The sequence below is a fragment of the Pristis pectinata genome, chromosome 3 (assembly GCF_009764475.1).
Source record: "Pristis pectinata isolate sPriPec2 chromosome 3, sPriPec2.1.pri, whole genome shotgun sequence".
Lineage (NCBI taxonomy): Eukaryota > Metazoa > Chordata > Chondrichthyes > Rhinopristiformes > Pristidae > Pristis > Pristis pectinata.
This window is the reverse complement of record NC_067407.1, coordinates 138,275,755-138,297,487: the sequence shown is the minus strand read 5'-3', so window position 1 is coordinate 138,297,487 and position 21,733 is coordinate 138,275,755.

Below are 21,733 nucleotides of genomic sequence, written 5' to 3'. Positions count from 1 at the left end.
ACTGAAGAAGGGTCCTGACCCGAAACGTTGACCGCCTGTTTTTCTCCATGGACACTGCCTGGCCTGCTGAGTTCCTCCAGCATCATCGTGTTTTTCATCTAGATTCCAGCACATCTGCAGTTTCTAAGAGGATAGCCTTGATGTTGTTAAAGAAGGCATAATGGCAGGCTTGCCTTCATAGCTAGGGGCATAGTGTATGAGTCAGGAAATCTATGCCTCCAACTTTGGTTAGGGCACACTTGGGATTATTATGTGCAGTTCTGGTCACCCCATTATAGGCAGGATGTGGAGGCTTTGGAGAGGGTTCAGAAGAGGTTCAGCAGGATGCTGCCTGGATTAGAGGGCATGCGCTATGAGGAGAGGTTAGACAAACTTGGATCGTTTCCTCTGGAGCGGCGGAAGCTGAGGGGAGACCCGACACAAGTTTATAAAATTATCGGAAGCATAAATATGATAGACATCCAGAATCTTTTGCCCAGGGTAGAAATGTTGACTACTAGAGGACATAGCTTTAAGGTGAGAGGGTGAAAGTCTAAAGGAGATGTGCGGGGCAAGTTTCTTACATAGAGAGTGGTGGGTACCTGGAATCAGCTGCCAGGGGTGGTGGTGGAGGCAGATAACAGTGTTCGAGGTTCTTAGAAAGATATGTGAATATGCAAGAAATGGAGGGATGTGGGGGCAGATACATTAGGGACATTTAAGTGACTCTTAGGTAGACACATGAATGATAGAGAAATGGAGGGCTTTGTGGGAGGGAAGGGTTAAATAGATCTTAGAGCAGGATAAAATGTCAGCACAACATTATGGGCCGAAGGGCCTGTACTGTGCTGTAATGTTCTATGGATCATGTGCAGGAAGAAGGGATTAGTTTAATACGGCATCATGCTCAGCACAGACATCGTGGGCTGAAGGCCCTATTCCTGTGCTGTACTACTCTATGACCTATGTTCTGTGTTCTATGTTCTCCCACCAATAAGGACAAGGGCAACAGATACAGGGGAACACCACCACCTCCAGGTTCCCCCACCAAGTTACACTCCATCCCGGCTTGGAAATAAATCACTGGTCCTTTATCATCAGTGGGTCTAAGTCCAGGAACTCCCTCCCCAATAGCAGCACAGGAGAACCTTGACTAAAAGGACTGTGGCAGTTCAAGAAGGGAGCTCTCCACCTCCTTCTCAATGGCAATAAGATCTGGCCTTTCCAGCGATGTCCACATGTCATACACGAATAAATAGACAATGCTGGATTTCCCATAAGAAAATAGTGGCGGGACTTCTGATACCGTTGATGGCGGTTGGATCAAAGTAAGTGGATCGTCAGCTCACATCAATGTTAACAGCCAGCTGTCGTTAAAGATTAGCTTATTTATTGTCAGATGCACTAAAGTGCAATGAAATTCCTTGCTCACAGGAAGCTCACAGAGAAAACAGTATACATGGTGGTAATAAATGCAACATTAAATACAGTGATCAGCGCAAAACAGCAGAATGGTGCAAAGATTGGAGTGCATTCTGAAGCATTCTGGTTGCATCACAGCCTGGTACAGAAACTGCAATGCACAGGAACGCAAGAGGCTGCAGAGAGCAGTGGGACTCAGCCAGTTCCATGACGGGTACAGCTCTCCCCACCATCGAGGACATCCACAAGAGGCGATGTCTCAGGAAGGCCACGTCCGTCATCGGGGATCCCAACCATTGGGGCCGTGCCCTCTTCTCGATGCTGCCATCAGGCAGGAGGTACAGGTGCCTGAAGACCCACACCTCAAGGTTCAACAACAGCTCCTTCCCCGCTGCTCTTGAACCGACCAGAAAAATCTTAACACTACGTCGGACTACTTTATCTCTCTCTCCCTCTCTCTTTCTGTCAATCTTGCACTAGTATCATTGTTCATTTTGTTGTTCATTTTGCACGTGTATGTATAATTTGTGTTAATTTAAGTTTATGTTAATTACGTTTGACCTTGTCTTGTAAAGTACTGTGCTGCTGCTGCAAAAGCTCATTTTCATGGCATTTATACCCTGTCTACATATGCCTATGACACCAATAAACTTGAACTTGAAGAAGTGCAACATACAATGCTAAAGTGACAATAACGGAGTAACCGAGAGAGGAAGGGTTAAGTCCGTGAAAACAGCAGCGCCACCGGGATGGGAATGTGACAGGGGGGCACTGGTTCAGACGTCTGACAGCAGTGGGGATGAAGCTGTTCTTGAGTCTGAATGTCCAGGCTTTCAAGCTCCTTTATCTTCTCCCAGAAGGTAGAAGATAGAATGGCCAGGGGGCGCAGGCATCCTTGACGATACTGTTGGCCTTCCTGAAGCAACACACAGTGAAGACGGACTGGATGGAAGGAGGTGTCGAGCCTGTGACAGGCTGGGCAGTGCTTCCCGCTCTCTGCAGGTTCCAAGATTGGAGTCTCTTGCAGGCCCTTCCTTAACAGACATTAATTGAATCCTTTGGGATTTTGTTTTATCATCCTGCTTACAGCTGGTAGAGCTGCTGCCTCACAGCGCCGGGAACTGGGGTTCAATCCTGACCTCGGGTGCTGTCTGTGTGGAGTCTGCACGTCCTTCCTGTGACCGTATGGGTTGCTTCCTGGTGCTTCGGTTCCCTTGCATATTCCAAAGATGTGCAGGTTGGTGGGTTAATTGGCCGCTGTAAATTGCCCCTAGCATGTAGGTGAGTGGTAGAGTCGGGGGGGGAGGGGGAAGGAGAATAAATAATAGGATGTGTAAGTAACGTTGATGGTCAGCACACACTCAATGGGCCGAAGGGTCTCTTTCTGTGCTGTATCTCTTTATGACTCAAGCTGGACCTGGCCATGAACTTGTAAGCAATGGAAATATTGACAGAATGTCCGTTGTTGGACAGGGCAGATACACCACACAATCTCCTGTACAATAAAACACGGTCGTGTAGCGCTTAGTGTAACACTATTACAGCGCCAGCGACCCAGGTTCAATTCCTGCTGCTGTCTGTAAGGAGTTTGTAGATTCTCCCCGTGTCTGCATGGGTTTCCTCCGGGTGCTCCGATTTCCTCCCACATTCCAAAAGACGTACGGGTTAGGAAGTTGTGGGCATGCTATGTCGGCGCCGGAAGCGTGGCGACACCTGCGGGCTGCCCCCAGAACACTCTATGCAAAAGATGCATTTCACTGTGTGTTTCGATGTACATGTGACTAATAAAGAAATTTTATCTTATCTTATACAAGGCAAATGTAATCAGATAAAAGAGCAACACACACAAAACGCTGGAGGAACTCAGCAGGTCAGGCAGCATCTATGGAGGGAAATAAACAGTCGACGTTTAGGGTCAAGACCCTTTATCAGGACTGGAAAGGAAGATGGCAGAAGCCAGAACGTTGACTGTTTATTTCCCTCCATAGATGCTGCCTGACTTGCTGAGTTCCTCCAGCGTTTTGTGTGTGTTGCTTCAGATTCCAGCATCTGCAAAATCTCTTGTGTCTCAGATAAAAGAATCCATTTAAAGAGACAAAAGACAGAGCAAGGATTACTTCTCCAAATAAAAGCAAGGTATCATTTCCAGAAAAAAAGATTGTTGTGAGTGAAGGATAGTTACAAATTAATCCTGTTCATAAAATCAATTTCAGTCACTTAGTGATCAAAATTTGATTGACAGGTAATTACCCAATCACAACCACCCTACCTGTCCACAGCATTGTCACTATTTCTTATCTGTTAGAAAACTGATTTCAAAAAGTCTAAACATCCCTGTTCAAGGTATGAGTTCAATGTTTGGATTGCTACCCAGCTCCTGTCACTTGACCACACTCCCTGACCCAGAGATGACTAACCATGTTATCCATGCTATGGGCGGCACAGGTAGTGTAGCGGTTAGCGTAACGCTATTAGAGCAGCAGCGACCCGGATTCGATTTCAGCCGCTGTCTGTAAGGAGTTTGTACGTTCTCCACGTGTCTGCATGGGTTTCCTCCGGGTGCTCTGGTTTCCTCCCAAATTCCAAAGACGTACAGGTTAGGAAGTTGTGGGCATGCTACGTTGGCGCCGGAAGTGTGGCGACACTTGCGGGCTGCCACTGCTTGACCTGCTGAGTACTTCCAGCATTTTCTGCCTTTGATACACATTCCAGGTTGACAACCCACTGCGCTCAAAGTGCACAATTTGTTTTCGTGTCACGGACAAGCCCTTGAGCTGTTTCATTGTGGGAAGAAAAGGACCTAAATTGTGGGCTATGACCCTGAAATTCCCACCACGAATCCTGAAATAACACAGGATTCAACTAAAAGCTGTCAGTGCAAAATATTTTCATGTTCCTTTCTGGTAGTTGTCTGAATGTTCACCTGATACACATTCTGACTGTCACAGGTATTGGTTTAATATTGTAACAGGCACTGAGATACAGTGAAAAGCTTTTTTTTGCATGCCATCCAGACAGATTATTCCACATATTAGTACATCGAGGTAAGATAATACGTACATCGAAACACACAATGAAATGCATCTTTTATGTAGAGTGTTCTGGGGGCAGCCCACAAGTGTCGTCACGCTTCCGGCGCCAACATAGCATGCCCACAACTTCCCAACCCGTACGTCTTTGGAATGTGGGAGGAAACCGGAGCACCTGGAGGAAACCCACGCAGACACAGGGAGAACGTACAAACTCCTTACAGACAGCGGCTGGAATTGAACCCAGATCGCTAGCACTGTAATAAAGTTATGCTAAACATTACACTACAGAATGCAGAATATAATGTCACAGTTACAGGGAAAGTGCAGTGCATGCTGACAAATAAAGTGCAAGGGCCACAATAAAATAGACTGGGGGATCAAGAGTTCATCTTTAGCGTATAAGAGATTTGGTTAAGAGTCTGATAACAGCGGGATAGAAGCTGTCCTTGCGTCCGGTGGTACGTGCTTTCAAGCTTTTGTACCTTCTGTCCGATGGGAGGGGGGAGAAGAGAGAATGACCGGGGTAGGTGGGGTCCTTGATTATGCCGGCTGCTTTCCCAAGACAGCTGGAAGTGTAGACGGAGTCCACGGAGGGCAGGTTGGTTTCCGTGACGTGCTGAGCTGTGTTCACAATTCCCTACAATTTCTTGCAGTCTTGGGCAGAGCAGTTATCGTACCAAGCGGTGATGCATCCGGATGGGATGCTTTCTATGCTGCATCAATATAAATTGGTAAATGTTTGAGCAGAGCAGGGCCTAGAATCATCAGGAAGCAGGATTAGATTTGGATTGGACTAGCAAAACAATGATGGGCCGAACGGCCTATTTCATTGTACTGTGTACCTCCCTAGTTATAGGGTTCCACAAACCCACCCAACCATACTGTGATCAGGAGGAAACTGCACCTCTTCCTTTCCGGGATGGTTCTCTGAGAGCAAACTGCAACAAAGTCCACTCCTCCACCCTTCCCCTCGAGCCCCGCAAATAATTGGCATGGTAGCGTAGCGATTAGCATGACACTGTTACAGCGCCAGCAATCGGGGTTCGATTCCCGTCGTTGTCTGTAAGGAGTTTGTACGTTCTCCCCGTGTCTGCGTGGGTTTCCTCCGGGTGCTCCGGTTTCCTCCCACATTCCAAAGACGTACGGGTAGGTTAATTTGGGTTTAAAATGGGCAGCGCAGACTCGTTGGGCTGGAAGGGCCTGTTACCGCGCTGTAAATAAAAAAAATTTAAAAATTCACATATTCCTCAACTCCTCTCCCAAAGTTCATAGCACCACAGAAAGATTCCAGCAAGGCCACTTGGCCCATCGTGTCCAACTCAGCTAGCCCCTGGCATCTCCCCATAGCCCTTTAGATCTGATTCTCTAAGTAAATGCATCTTTCTATGGTGGACTTTGCCTCCATCCTCCCCTCCAGTACATTCCAGACCTTGACTACTCAATGGTTTCCTCATGCTGCCTTGTTCTTTTCAATGTTCTCAATATCCTCGGGCCCTTGACCCACCAACGGAATGGTCTCTTGCTGTCTGCTCTGATGATACCAATCATAATTTTAAATACTGCACAGCCTTCTCTGATGCTAAAAAGACAAGCACACCTTCTATCAAATGTAGTCCTTATCCTGATTAGCACTGTAGTGTGCGGCATGGTAGTGTAGCGGTTAGCATAACGTTATTACAGCACCAGAGACCAGGGTTCATTCCCGCCGCTGTCCATAAGGAGTTTGTATGTTCTCCCCGTATCTGCGTGGATTTTCTCCCGGTGCTCCGGTTTCCTCCCACGTTCCAAAGACGTACAGGTTAGGAAGTTGTGGGCATGCTATGTTGGCGCCAGAACCGTGGCGACACTTGCGGGCTGCCCCCAGAACATTCTCAGTAATGCAAAAAGATGAATTTCACAGTGCGTTTCGATGTACATGTGACTAATAAATAAATATCTTATCTTATATCTTATAGTAAATCTCCTCTGCACCCTCTCGTTGGTCTTCATACCTTGTGGCATCCAGAACTGTGTCCAATACTCCAGTTGTGGCCAGATCAGTGTCTATAAGGGTTCATCATGACTTCAATGTTCTTGTACTCTGTTCCTTTCTACACCTCCTAGGATCCCTCATACTTTGCATTGAGTCATAGAGCATGGAAACAGGCCCCCTCGTCCCAACTGGTCCATGCCGACCAAGATTCCCATCTAAACCAATCCCATTTGTGCGCATTTGGCCCATATCCCTCTAAACCTCTCCTTTCCATGTACCTGTCCAAGTACCTTTCAAATGTGGTTAATATACCTGCCTCACCCACTTCCTCTGGCTGCTCGTTCTATATACTGACCACCCTCTGGGTGAAAAGGTTGCTCCTCAGGTTCCTATTAAATCTCTCCCCTCTCACCTTAAACCTATGCCCTCTAGTTCTTGATTCCCCAACCCTGGGAAAAAGACTGTGCGCATTCACCCTGTCTCTGCCCCTCATGATTTTATACACCTCTATTAGATCACCCCTCATTCTCCTACACTCCAATGAATAAAGTCCCAACCTGCTCAACCTCTCTCCATAACTCAGTCCCTCGAGTCCTGGCAACATTCTCGTAAATCTTAATTTTGAATCTGCTTCCGCCACTATTTTGGGAAAAACATCCCAGACCATAACTGAAAATCAAAAAGCAGCAGATGCTGGAAATGCCACATCTTTGTGGAGCGCCTGCGTTCAGTTCACAGGAGTGGCCCTGAGTTTCCTCCTCCCACTCTGACTATTCTGTCTGTGGTCTCCTGCTCTGTTACAATGATCCACAAAGCATCCTTGGGGAACAGCTCCTCATCTTTCACTGCAGGACTCAATATTGAATTCTCCAACTTCAGGCAACTCACTCCTTCTGCCTGAATCAGAACTGGCCATTTCTCCCTGCCATGACTTTTATTCAGTTTTTCTTTTTCTATTTGTATGGTCTTGCCTGCTAGGCAGGTCCCATTGCTGTTAGCAGCACATTACACAAAGAAACTTAAACTGATCCTAGCTGTACTTAACTGCCACATTTGGTCACCTCCTAGCGGAGATATTTCCTTTGTTCTACCTATCCATCTCCCACCTTCTCTGCTATTGAAAACTCACTTGTTTTTTGCCTCTCTTTCTCAGTTCCAATGCAGGGTCTCAGTCCTGATACGTTAAACCTTTTTCTCTGCAGATTCTGCCTGACCTGCTGAGTGTTTCTAGCACTTCCTATTTCTTTTATAGATGAAAGATGTACTGCACTGTTCTGCAAAACCGAAGAGTTTACAATGCTGATTACAGAGGGATCTTGTTCAGCAAGGTATGTAGGCTGAGGATTGACAAATAGCTTTTAATCAAGATAAAGCTGAGGTATTGCATTTTGTGAGATCAAACCAGTGTAGGACTGATGCAGTGAATGGTAGGGCCCTGGGGAGTGTTTCGGAACAGTGGGACCTAGGAATACAAGTGCACAGTTCACTGAAAGCATCATCACAGGTAGATAGGGTGGTGAAGAAGGCATTTGGCATGTTGGCCTTCATCAGTCGGGGCATGAGATGAGAAGTTATGTTGTAGTTACATTAAGAGGCCGCACTTGCAGTAATGCGTACAATTTTGGTCACCCTGTTATGGTAAAGATATTATTAATTTAGAAAGAGTGCAGAAAAGATCCACCAGGACGTTGCCTGGACTTGGGGACCTGAGTTACAAGGAGAGGTTGTGTAGACTAGGACTTTATTCCCTGGAACGTAGGAGATTGAGGTGTGACCAGATAGAGGTATATAAGATCATGAGGGGCATAGACAGGGTGAAAGCACACAGTCTTTTTCCTAGGGAGGGGGTGCTAAAAACAAGAGGGCATAGGTCTGAGATCAGAGACGAGAGATTTAAAGGGGATATCAGGGGCAGCTTCTTCACGCAAAGGGTGGTGCGTACTTGGAATGAGCTGCTAGAAATAGTGGTTAAGGCGGGCACATTGGCAATGTTTAAAGGCCGTCTAGATAAGTACATGGATAGATGTCATAGAGTCATACAGAACGGAAACAGATCCTTCGACCCAACTGGTCCATGCCAACCAAAATGCCCCATCCAAGCTAGAGATTAGAGGGCCACAGGCCAAACACAAGCAGCTGGGACTAGCTCGCTGAGCAACATAGTCGGCATGGACGAGTTGGGCCAAAGGGCCTGTTTCCGTGCTGTATGACTCTATGACTCTATAATTCACCCCCGACCTGATCATTGGCCAATGCCAATCACTCATGATCTCTGAAAAACAAATGACCTGATCATACCTTACTGCTGATTGTGGGAGCTTGCTGTGGCTAAATTAACTGCCATTTTACTTATTCTATAGGTTTAACAATTTTACTGAGCCTTCCATCCTTTTCTGTTCTTGGTCCAGATTGTAACAACTCATAATGATAAAACAATTGAGGTGGTGCACTGATGGAGGTGCTGCTTGCTCGAAGAAAACATTAAACCAAAGCCTCATTTGCTCCATCAAATGGATGCAGGAATGTAAGAAGCTGCAGAGAGTAGTGGACTCAGCCCAATACATCACGGGCACATCCCTCCCCACCATCAGTAGTATCTACAAAAGGCGCTGCCTCAAGAAGGCAACATCTATCATCAAAGATCCCCACCATCTGGGCCATACCATCTTCTCACAGCTACCATCGGGCAGGAGGTACAGAAGCCTGAAGTCCCATACCCAGAACAACTACTTCCTTTCAACTATTTGGTTCTTGAACCAACCTGCATCACACAAATCACTACCTCAGTATAGCAACACTATGACCCACTTTGCTACAATGGGCTTTGTTTTGCTCCAATTGTGTTCTTTCTTGTAAAAGTTGTGAATAATTTATAGTTAATTCATGTTTTTCTTGTGAATGTTGTGTCTCTGATGCTCTGTGCCTGTGATGCTGCTGCAAGTACGTTTTTCATTGCACCTGTGCACACATGTGCTTGTGCCGATGACAATAAACTCGACTTTGACTTTGGACTTTGCCAATAAGGTCTCAGAGCACAGTTTCCAAAAGGCGAAGTCTTCCTATGTGACCTGTCCTCAGCCAACATGAGGAAAACAAAATAGAGGGGCTCCTGGGGTTATGAATGACCTGACTTATGAAAATCTGACTTTAGGCAAATTCTCCTAAATATTTTTAAAGCATTTTTCAACCTAGTAATAATAATAATGAAACATTTCATGGAATTCATTAATGACTGGATACATAGAATCATACAGCACTAAAATAGGTCCTTCACCCCAAATGGTCCATGCCAACCAAGATTCCCATCTAAGCTAGTCCCATTTGCCCGAGTTTGGCCCATATCCCTCTGAATCTCTCCTGTCCATGTACCTGTCCAAGTACCTTGTAAATGTTGTTAATGTACCTGCCTCAACCACTTCCTCTGGCAGCTCGTTCCATATACTGAACACCCTCTGGGTGAAAAAGTTGGCCCTCAGGTTCCTATTAAATCTCTCCCCTCTCTCCTTAAACCCATACCCTCTAGTTCTTGATTCCCCAACCCTGGGAAAAAGGCTGTGCGCATTCACCCTATCTAAACCCCTCATGATTTTATACACCTCTATAAGGTCACCCCTTATTCTCCTACATTCAAATGAATAAAGTCCCAACCTGCTCAACCTCTCTCTATAATAATGCAGTCCCTCGAGTCCTGGCAACATCCTCGTAAATTTCTTCTGCACTCTTTCCAGCTTAATGGCATCCTTCCTATAGCAGGATGACCTTAAATGAACACAGTACTCCAGGTGTGGCCTCACAAACATCTTGTACAACGGCAGCAAAACTTCCCAACTTCTAGAGTCAATGCCCTGACTGATGAAGGCCAGCGTGTTAAGATCCTTCTTCACTACCCTGTCCACCTGTGACACCATTTTCAGCGATACGGTATATATATTCCATTAGTTTTAAGAATGGGTAGTGTCGGGTGATTTTTTAATGAAATGAAAGAATTAGAGCAAGTGGGTAGCTAAAGAAAATGGAACCCTTATATAACCTGGAGACTGCCTGGAGCAACAAACAATCTTCTGAAGGAACTCAGCGGGTCAAGGAGCATTTGTGGGAGGAAAGGAATTGTCAACATTTCGGTCAAAACCCTGCATCAGGACCCGAAACGCCGACAATTCCTTTCCTCCCCCAGATGCTGCTCGACCTGCTGAGTTCCTCCAGCTGATTGTGTGTTGCTCTAGACTCCAGCATTTGCAGGTTCTTGCGTCTCCGGGGACTGCTTGGATCTGGTCATTTTTGCAATGCTCTTTGTGGGATCATGCAGGGATAGTACACTGTCAATGGCAAGTCTCTTAACAGTGTTGATGTACAGAGGGATCTTGGGGTCTTACCTCCATGAAAGTGGCTGCACACGTCGATAGGGTGGTAAAGAAGGCCTATGGCATGCTTGCCTTTATTAGTCGAGGCATTAAGTTCAACAGTCGGGAAGTTATGTTGCAGATTTATAAAACTCTGGTTAGGCCGCATCTGGAGCACTGCATTCAGTTCTGGTCGCCCCATTACAGGAAGGATGTGGAGGCTTTCGAGAGGGTGCAGAAGAGCTTTACCGGGACGTTGCCTAGATGAGAGGGCAGGTGCTGTAAGGAGAGGTTGGACAAACTTGGGTTGTTTTATCTGGTGCGGGTGGAGGCTGAGGGGAGACCTGATAGAAGTTTATAAGATTATGAGTGGCATAGATAGAGTAGACAGCCAGTATCTTTTTCCCAGGGTTGAAATGTCTAATACCAGAGGGCATGCATTTAAGGTAAGAGGGGACGTTCAAAAGATACATGTAGGGCAAGTTTTTTATGCAAAGTGTAGTGGGTACCTGGAAGGTGTGTCCAGGCATGGTGGTGGAGGCATTTAAGAGGCTCTTAGACAGGCATGTGGACGTGTAGAGAATGGAGGGATATGGACATTGTGTAGGCAGAAGGGATTAGCTTAGTTAGGCATTTAATTTCAAGTTTAATTAATTTGGCACAACGTAATGGGCCAAAGGGCCTGTTCCTGTGCTGTATGTTCTACGTTCTATGTTCTGTGTGCAGATTGGTTGCTGTGTTTCATAGAACACTACAGCACAGTACAGGCCCTTCAGCCCACAATGTTGTGCTGACATTTTATCCTGCTCTAAGATCTATCTAACCCTTCCCTCCCATATGGTCTCCTACAAGGCTTCAAGAACACTTCCGTGGCCGTGAAGCACCTTGAGATTCCCGTAACTCCGGGAAGTTTTGTCGGAAGCACAAATTCTTTCTCTGCTGCCACAGTTTCCTTTCTATCCTGCACTGCCTCACTTTGAACCTCTGATCTCTTGGCATTTGAGGCATTTGCAAGCGTCAACAGAAAGAACTCTGACAATGCACTGTTTGAAAACTTCATTTAGGACATGGAGTCCTATTAAGGATCCAGGGATTTGCAAAGGATTTTGCCCGCGGCACTTAATCTGTGAACCATTTGAAAGGTTCAGTGCCAGTTATTAATTCTGGACAAAAATCGCAAGCCTTTAGTGTATCTTTTCCTCCTCTCTGATAAACACACTGGGGAGTTAGTGCAAAACAGTCTCTCAGAGGTAGAGCTTTAAATCAAAACACAGCTTGACAAAATACTCACCCTTTGATGTTTGACCAAGAGTATAGACGTGGTGAACTTCACGCTCCATTTGAAGTTAGAAGGTCTGGTTTATCACAAGGTTCTTGGCATTAAGAGGAAAGGACTTGGTTGATTGTCAACAGTCCGATCTTTGGGACTTTTATATTAATTTCTAAAATCTCATAGTTGGCTGTGTCTGGTTATATTTGATCTCTGTTCCAGACCCTGCATAACCATATTTTACTGCATGCTGCTTGAGTTTTCCCCAGGTCACGAACCCATTGCATTGAAGAATGACCAGCTCATCATTCCCAGCATTAGCACACAGGTGCTGCTGCTCAAGCACTTTTCTTGCTTGTGTGAGATTCCTCGGCTTGATCCCTCGGTTGACTTCCGTCCAATGGGGCGCTCAGGTTGATCCCAGAAATGGAAGGAATGACAGGCTATCAACTCGAGGAAGGGATGCTGGCAAGGTTGCAAGGAATGGGGCGCTCAGGTTGATCCCAGAAATGGAAGGAATGACAGGCTATCAACTCGAGGAAGGGATGCTGGCAAGGTTGCAAGGAAAATCTGCTGTCGTTCAAGCTGAGCCAAAGGATCTGGGATATAATCTTCTCCGGCCAAGCAACAAGTCAAGTTGTTATGGATGGGGTAGCTGGAAATATTGACTTACCTTTCATTTTCATGGAATTGAGCCACCCAGATTTTCCATTAGAAGTGGTTCGGATGAGGTGTTTCAACAAGGTACCATCTCCTCTTCCAGGTAGATGCATAAGATCCCACCGGGCTGGTTTGAAGGGGAAGGGCAACATAATGGCGCAGCTGGTAGAACAACCGCCTCACAGCATCCGAGACCCTGGCTCCATCCCGACCCCTGGCGTTGTCTGAGTGGAGTTCGCAAGTTCTCCCTCTGACTGCATGGCTTTCCTCTGGACGCTCCAGCTTCCTCTCACATCCCAAAACTGTGCAGGTTGGTGGGTTAATTGCCCCTAGTGAGTGGTGGAATCTGGGGGAAGTTGATAAGAATGTGGGGAGAATACAAAAAAGGATTAAAAGGATTGGTGTAAATGGGTGGTTGGCATGGACTCAATGGGCCGAAGAGCTTGTTTCTGTGCCTATAGAACATAGAACATTACAGCACAGTACAGGTCCTTTGGCCCACAATGTTGTGCCGACTTTTTAACCTACTCTAAAATCTACCTAACCCTTCCCTCCCACATAGCCCCCTATTTTTCTATCATCCATGTGGCTATCTAAGAGTCTCTTAAATGTCCCTAATGTATCTGCCCCCACAACCTCTGCCAGCAGTGTGTTCCACGCACCCACCACTCTCTGTGTAAAAAACTTACCCCGACATCCCTCTTATACCTTCCTCCAATCACCTTAAAGTTATGCCCTCTCGTGTTAGCCATTGTCGCCCTGGGAAGAAGTCTCTGACTGTCCACTCGATCTATGCCTCTTATCATCTTGTACACCTCTATCAAGTCACCCCTCATCCTCTTTTGCTTCAGAGAGAAAAGCCCTAGCTCGCTCAACCTATCCTCAAAAAATATGCTCTCCAATCCAGGCAGCATCCTGGTAAATCTCCTCTACACCCTCTCTACAGCTTCCACATCCTTCCTGTAGTGAGGCGAGCAGAACTGAACACAATATTCTAAGTGGGATCTAATCAGGGTTTTATAGAGCTGCAACATTACCTTGCAGCTAACTACTTACATTCTCTATGACTCTCTGAATCTAGCCCCTGCTGAGTTGGGCAGCATTGAGCCTCAGTCATCATTACCAAAATCAATCATTTGATTTTTATTACACTACTTGATATAGATGTTTATATTCTGTGTTTTCGATTACAAAGTAAATTCAGAACAATCCAAAACCAAGTCTAGCGTCCACATTTACAAATCCAAAAGTTTCCTACTGTTTGTAGGTTCTTGGTTGTGCTCACATTGTAGCTGTGTTTCAACCTTACCAAAAATTCAGAAAGTACATCATCGGCTATAAAGTGTTTTTGAGAGTATCCTCAAAGATATATTAAAGTATGGATCCAGGCAAATGTGAGCTGTTGCCCTTTGGGAGATCAAATGTAAATGGAAAGTTCACAGAGGGTTTTTTGGATCCAAATCCATAGCTCCCTAAAAGTGGCCGCACAAGTCGATCAGGTAGTAAAGAGGGCGTACGGCATACTTGCCTTTATTAGATGAGGCACTGAGTTCAAGAGTCAGGAAGTTATGTTGCAGCTTTATAAAAGTCTGGTTAGGCTGCATCTGGAGTATTACATTCAATTCTAGTTGCCCCATTACAGGAAGGATATGGAGGCTTTGGAGAGGGATCTGGTTAGACGATTAAGTGATACACTTTGGGAGATCGAATTTGAAGGCAGAATACAAGGTTAATGGCAGGATTCTTAGCGGTGTGGAGGAACAGAGGGATCTTGGCATCCACGTCCATAGATCCCTCAAGGTTGCCATGCAGGTCAATAGGGTTGTTAAGAAGATGTATGGAGTCTTGGCCTTCATTCGTCAGGGTATTGAGTTCGAGCTGCGAGGTGATGTTGCAGCTCTATAGAACTCTGGTTAGACCACACTTGGAGTATTGTGTTCAGTTCTGGTCACCTCATTATAGAAAGGATGTAGAAGCTTTAGAGAGAGTGCAGAGGAGATTTACCAGGATGTTGCCTGGATTGGAGAGCATGTCTTATGAGGATAGGTTGAGTGAGCTGGGGCTTTTCTCTTTGGAGAGATGGAGGATGAGAGGTGACTTGATAGAGGTGTACAAGATGATAAGAGGCATAGATCGAGTGGACAGTCAGAGACTTTTTTCCCAGGGCGACAATGGCTAACACGAGGGGACATAATTTTAAGGTGATTGGATGAAGGTATAAGGGGGAAGTTTTTTACACAGAGAGTGGTGGGTGCGTGGAACGCTCTGCCTGCAGAGGTTGTGGAGGCAGATGCATGAGGGACATTTCAGAGACTCTTAGACAGACACATGAGTGATAGAGAAATAGGGGGCTATGTGGGAGGGAAGAGTAAGCTAGATCTTAGAGCAGGATAAAATGTCGACACAACATTGTGGGCCAAAGGGCCTGTACTGTGCTGTAGTGTTTTATGTTCTATGTTCCGTGTAGAGTGCAGAAGAGGTTTAGCAGGATGCTGCCTCGATTAGAGGGTATGAGCTATAAGGAGAGGTTGGACAAACTTGGGTTGTTTTCTCTGGAGTGGCAGAGGTTGAGGGGAGACCTGATAGAAGTTTATAAGATTATGAGAGGCATAGACAGATTAGACAGCCAGTATCATTTTCCCAGGGTTGAAACGTCTAATACTAGAGGGCATGCATTTAAGGTGAAAGGGGGAAGTTCAAATGAGTTGCATGGGGAAAGTATTTTACACAGAGAGTGGTGGGTGCCTGGAACAGAGGTGGTGGAGGCAGATACGATAGAGGTGCTTAAGAGGCTCTTTGATAGGCACATGGATGTGCAGAGAACGGGGGGATTGTGCAGGCAGAAGGGATTAGGTGTCATTAGGCTAATTAGTTGGGCACTACACCGTGTGCCAAAAGGCCTGTTCCTGTTTTATGTCCTGAAGGCATTTCCTTCTCTTCCTATGTCAAGGAGATGCAGTTTTGAATTTGATTGCACCTATCTGTCTCACATCACTGTGTGTTGTGTGGTTTCTCCCTGCACTGCATGGCAACATCACAGAGTCACCAGTAGCCGATTATAGGAAAAAAAATAAATGGAGCACTAAAGTAAACTCAGGAAATGATACACAGCTGTTTACCACTGGGCGAGTGTAATCAGAGGAGCATATGAAAGGAAAGCTCAGGGAGAGGGAAGGGGACTGAGAGCAGAGGGAGGGGAGCAGGGGACAAGATTGGGAGAAGGGGGCAGGAGGGAGTGCAGGAGGCAGGCATGAGGGACAACATTGATTGGAGGAGGGGACGGGAGAGAATAGACGAGGGGAGAGGGGAATCTGAGACTATGGGGGAGAGACAGCGGTGGTTCGTAGAGCCACACAGCACAGAAAGAGGCCCTTCGGCCCATTGCACCGATCTACACCAATCCCATTGACACAGGTTAGCTCCACAGCCTCAGCGGGGGGAGTGCAGGAGGGGTAGGAGGGAGTGGAGAAGAGTTGAAGGGGGAGATCTGAGGGACAACAGTTTCAGGGAAGGAGAGGGAACAGTGGCCAGAGGAGGAGACCGGAAGGAGGAGTGAGAACGGGGAGGGGGACAGGAAGAGGGGATTTTCAGGATGGGAGGGAGGAGGTGGAACGAGGGAGTGCAGAGAACACGGCAAGGAGGAAAGGGGAGGGGGGAAAAGAAGATAATGGAACAGGTACAGTGAAGGAAGAGGAAAAGGTGAAGAGGGACGGGGACGAGGAATACGCAGGGTGGATGTCGGAAATGAGGGCGTGGAGGACGTGGGGGGCGGGGCGGCGGGAGATTGGGGGAGGCTGGAGGGGCAAACAGGAGGGATGAAGGCAACAAATGAGGAAGGGGAACGGGAGAGAGTGGCCGAGTCAATGAGGGAAGCAAAGGAAGGGAACGGGGGGAACGGACAAGAGGAGAAGAGGGAGAGAGGAGAGGGCAGGAGGGGATGGAGGGGAGGCAAAGCCATAGAGGAATGGGAGAGGGGAGGGGGGAAGTAGGAGGGAGTGGAGGAGGGGATGGAGGGACGGAAGGATGGAAACAGAAGGGAGTGGACCGGATGAAGGAGGGCAAAAACAGAGAGTAGAGCAGTCGCTAGAGGAAGAGCAGGAGGTGACTGAGGAAGTGGGGAGGGTGGGGACAGAGGGGGGAGGGTGGGGATGGAGGGGGGATGGAGGGGGAGCGGGGAGGGAAGGAGTGGGGCGGGTGGGGACGGAGGGGGGAGGGAGGGGATGGGGAGGGTGCGGATGGGGTGGGGAAGGAGTGGGAAGGGTGGGGACAGGGGGGAGGGAGGGTATGGGGAGGGTGGGGATGGAGGGGGGCGGGAGGAGATGGGGAGGGAGGGGATGGGTGGGTGGGGACGGAGGGGGGAGTGAGGGGATTGGGAGAGTGGGGACTGAGGGGGGAGGGAGGGGATGGGGAGGTTGGGGATGGGGGGGAGGGGGGGAGTGGGGAGGAAAGGAGTGGGGAGGGTGGGGACGGAGGGGGGACGGAGGGGATGTGGAGGGTGGGGACGGAGGGGGGAGGGAGGGGATGGAGGGGGTGGGAGGGGATGGGGGTGGGGAAGGAGTGGGCAGCGGAGGGATGGGTAGGGTGGGGCGGAGGGGGGAGGGTGGGGATGGGGAGGGTGGGGATGGAGGGGGGAGGGAGGGGATGGGGAGGGTGGGGATGGAGGGGGGAGGGAGGGGACGGAGGGGGGAGGAAGGGGATGGGGAGGGTGGGGATGGAGGGGGGAGGGAGGGGACGGAGGGGGGAGGAAGGGGATGGGCAGGGTGGGGATGGAGGGGGGAGGGAGGGGATGGGGAGGGTGGGGATGGAGGGGGGAGGGAGGGGATGGGGAGGGTGGGGATGGAGGGGGGAGGGAGGGGACGGAGGGGGGAGGAAGGGGATGGGCAGGGTGGGGATGGAGAAGGGAGGGTGGGGACGGAGGGGGGAGCTTGGGGGATGGGAAGGGTGGGGAAGGAGTGGGGAGGGTGGGGACGGAGGGGCGAGGGAGGGGACGGAGGGGGGAGGAAGGGGATGGGCAGGGTGGGGAAGGAGGGGGGAGGGAGGGGATGGGCAGGGTGGGGATGGAGAAGGGAGGGAGGGGACGGAGGGGGAGCTTGGGGGACGGGGAGGGTGGGGACGGAGGGGGGAGTGAGGGGATGGGGAGGGTGGGGACGGAGGGGGGAGGGAGGGGGATGGGAAGGGTGGGGAAGGAGTGGGTGGAGGGAGGGGTTGGGGAGGGTGGGGATGGAGTGTGGAGGGAGGGGATTGGGAGGGTGGTGAATGAGTGGGGAGGGTGGGGACGGGGAGGGAGGAGGGTGGGGACGGGGTGGGTGGGGACGGAGGGGGGAGGGTGGGGACGGGGTGGGTGGGGACGGAGGGGGGAGGGTGGGGACGGGGAGGGAGGAGGGTGGGGACGGGGTGGGTCGGGACGGAGTGGGGAGGGAGGGGAAGGGGAGGGTGGGGACTGGGGATCGTGGGGACGGTGGGGACGGAGGGGGGAGGGAGGGGATGGGGAGGGTGGGGACGGAGTCGGGAGGGTTGGGGATAAGTGGGTGGAGGGTGGGGATGGAGTGGGGAGGGTGCGGAAGGGTTAGGGAGGGAGGGGGAGTGGGAAGGAAGAGAAGGAGTGGGGAGGGTGGGAAGGGAGGGGGGAGGGTGGGGATGGAGTGGGGAGGTTGGGGACGGAGGGGGGAGGGAGGGGGAGGAGTGGGTGGAGGGCGGGGAAGGGGTGGGGAGGGAGCGGGGGTGGGGAGGGAGGGGGAGTGGGGAGGGTGGGGATAGAGTGGGGGTGTATACAAGAGTGGTCAGACCAGAGCAGGGAATGAAGGAGACGGTGAGACAGGAGAGGTGCTGAAAGAGATGGAGGAGATACAGGAGCTGGAGAACGAGGACGTCGGCGTGTTGACCCAACACCTCCTCAAGCCGCCCTCCATTTACAACTGGAGTTGCACCCGGGCCCTTTAACCTGAGGCTCTCTCGATGAACTGCTGCCCAAACAGCTGTCTGTCCCAGCAGGTTCAAGGTGCACGATTGCGCCATGTACCACTGCCGTTTCATGTGGCCTCGCTTCATGGAGCCGGCCGTGAACTTCCAGTGCATCTGCTCCCTTGTAACATTCCGTGGAGTTCACAACATATCAAGTGGCTTCCGTAATGGAAAACAACAAAGCTCTGGAAAGATGCCAAGGATTGGGAAAATCTGTGGGGAGGGAGAGAGAAGCAGATGGATTAATGTTTCGGGTGTGGACAACCACAGAATTGAGCTGGCCTCCTGTGAATGAATCTCGGGCTAAATGCCTGCATCACTGGAACAAACAGCTCTCAGCGAGGCATTGTGGTTTGAGAAGCTTGTGGCTTGTGGACAGAGGTACCGATGAGGACCCAGAGCAAGTGGAGAGATCAGGGGAGGGCAGGAGCCAGGGCACACTGGAGGACACTTGAGGCAGAGGATCCTTGACCAATTCTGAATTACTTTTCAATGAAAGATCCTAGGCATTGGAAGGTGATAGCCCTTTGGGAGAGCTTATCATTCATGATGTCAGTGGATGGTCATGATAAGTCAGTAGATAAGTCATAAGATGGTGGAGGGGAGAGGGCGACAGGGGAGGACCAGGAGAGAGGAGGGGAACGGACGAGGGGTGGGGTGTGGATGAAGCTTTTGGCCAAAGTGTCCGGCGCACTTCTGTCAGTGTGTGCCCCATCACCAGCACAAACTTATCTTTATATTCAGGTGACTGTCACGTGAAAGTCCCAAGGAGCTTCAGAAGAATGATCACAAAAGTTGACAGCAGGTTATGTGGGAGGTACACTGGGAGAAAAGAAAGAGAGAGAGAGAGAGAGAGAGATAAGAGGGAGAGAGAGAGGGCGGGTCGAGAGAGAGAACAGAGAGAAGGTAGGAGAGGGAGAGAGAGGGAGAGAGGGACAGTTGGGGGGTAGAGAAAGGGGGGAGAGGAACAGAGAGGGAGGGAGAGGGCGTAAAAGAGGGTGGGAGAGGGAGTGAAAGTGGGAGGGGGAGAGAGACGGAGAGAAGGGAACAGAGAGGAGAGAGAGGGAGGGAGAGGGAGAGAGAGAGGGAGAGAGCGGTGGTAGAGAAAGGGGAAGAGAGAGAGAGAGTTACAGAGACAAGGAGAGGGAGAGAGAGGGATTGAGGAAGGGAGATATAGAGCTGGAGAGAAAGGATGGAGTGTAGGGTCAGGGTTAGGAGAGAGTTCCAGAGCTCACACCATTGACAACTGCAGGCACAGGCAGCAGCCATGGAGCGGTGGAAGCAGTCACGGCCAGAGCTGGAGGTGTGCGGGGGTCATGGAGTGTCAAGGGGCCAGATGAAGTGACAGGGAAATGGGCAGCCCCAGCAAAGATCAGTGAGGCCACGGGTGGTGGGGGTGAACAGGAGTTGGGGATGATTTGGATAAGCTCGGGTTTAAGGGAGGTGGGAGAGTTTGAATCACAAGACCTCATCAACACTGAGCTTCAGACAGAACAGAAATGGACAGGTCTCGGGATCTGACTCTGCAGGGCTACCTCCTCCAGGGCGATGCCATTGTGAAGGCATTTTCACTGGGAAGAACTGTAATAACAATCACTTCCAGCTTATTACACCTCAGCTGTGCACCTCAGAGGCAAACTGAAATGGTCCATGTAGCACAACATATAGCTAAGCTCCTTATAGATCAGATACGATTGCTGCATCAGACATGCACCAGGTGATGCCATTTACAATGCAACATTTCTTTGGGAACATTAGAACATAGAACATAGAACAGTACAGCACAGAACAGACCCTTCGGCCCACAATGTTGTGCCGACGTAGCTATTCCCTCCTACCTACAGAATGCCCATATCCCTCTATTTTCCTCTCATTCATGTGCCCATCCAAGCCCCTCTTAAAAGCCCCCAATAAGTTTGCCTCCACCACCCTATCAGGCAACATACTTCAGGCATCCACCACTCTCTGAGTAAAAAACTTACCCCTCATGTCTGTTCTGAACCTATCCCCACTCACATTAAATGCATGCCCTCTGGTATTGGATCGTTCAATAAAGGGAAAAAGATATTGCTTGTCCACCCTATCTATGCCCCTCATAACTTTATACACCTCCAACAGATCACCCCTCAGTCTCCACCGCTCCAGAGAAAAGAGCCCACATTTGTCCAGCCTTTCCTGATAGCACATGCCCAGGCAGCATCCTAGTAAACCTCCTCTGCACCCTCTCTAAAGTCTCGACATCTTTCTGATAGTGAGGTGACCAGAACTGCATGCAATACTCTAAATGCGGCCCAACCAGATGCATCATAACTTCTTGACTCCTGTACTCAGTACCTCAATTAATAAATGCAAGCATTTCATAAGCCTTCTTAACGACCCTGTCTACCTGTGTAGCCACGTTCAATGAGTCATGCACTTGCACCCCAAGGTCTCTCTGCTCTTCAACACTGTTAAGGGTCTTGCCCTTAAGAGCATACAACATTGTTGGGAAAGTGGTCCATGTTGTCCGAGGAGTGACCATCCTAGGCCACCCTTGGATATTTTCACTGTGCTGGGAGGTCACCAACATAAGTTCCATTGCTTGCCTTCTGTCTACCATGTCCCCTCCCCACCCCTGATACTGACTCCACCTGGCCACCCACTGACCACCGTCCTGTCTCCACAATAAACGACCCAATCTCCTCTAACCCACCCAAGTCCCAACAAGGTTTTTGGTCTACGCAGCCCCTCGCTGTCCCCTGGGCCCAACCTCTGTCCCAGACAATATATTTTCCTTTGGCTTGGGAAAGAACACGGAAAACAGTTTGGAGTTTGCACTTTCTCCCCGTGACTTTGACTTCCTTCCAACGCCGTCCAGTTTCCTCCCACGTCCCAATGGCTTGCGGGCTGGTGGGTTATTTGGCCGAAGAATTGCCCCTGGTGTGTAGTTGAGGGGTAGAATCTGGGTGGCAGTTGATGGGAATGTGGGGAGAATATAATTGGATGGGTGTAAATCGGTGCTCGGTGGTTGGCAGGGATTTAGTGGGCTGAAGGCCCTGTTTCCATGCTGTATTACTCTGTGACTATGTAAGGCCAGTTCCAGTTCTGTGGTATAGCC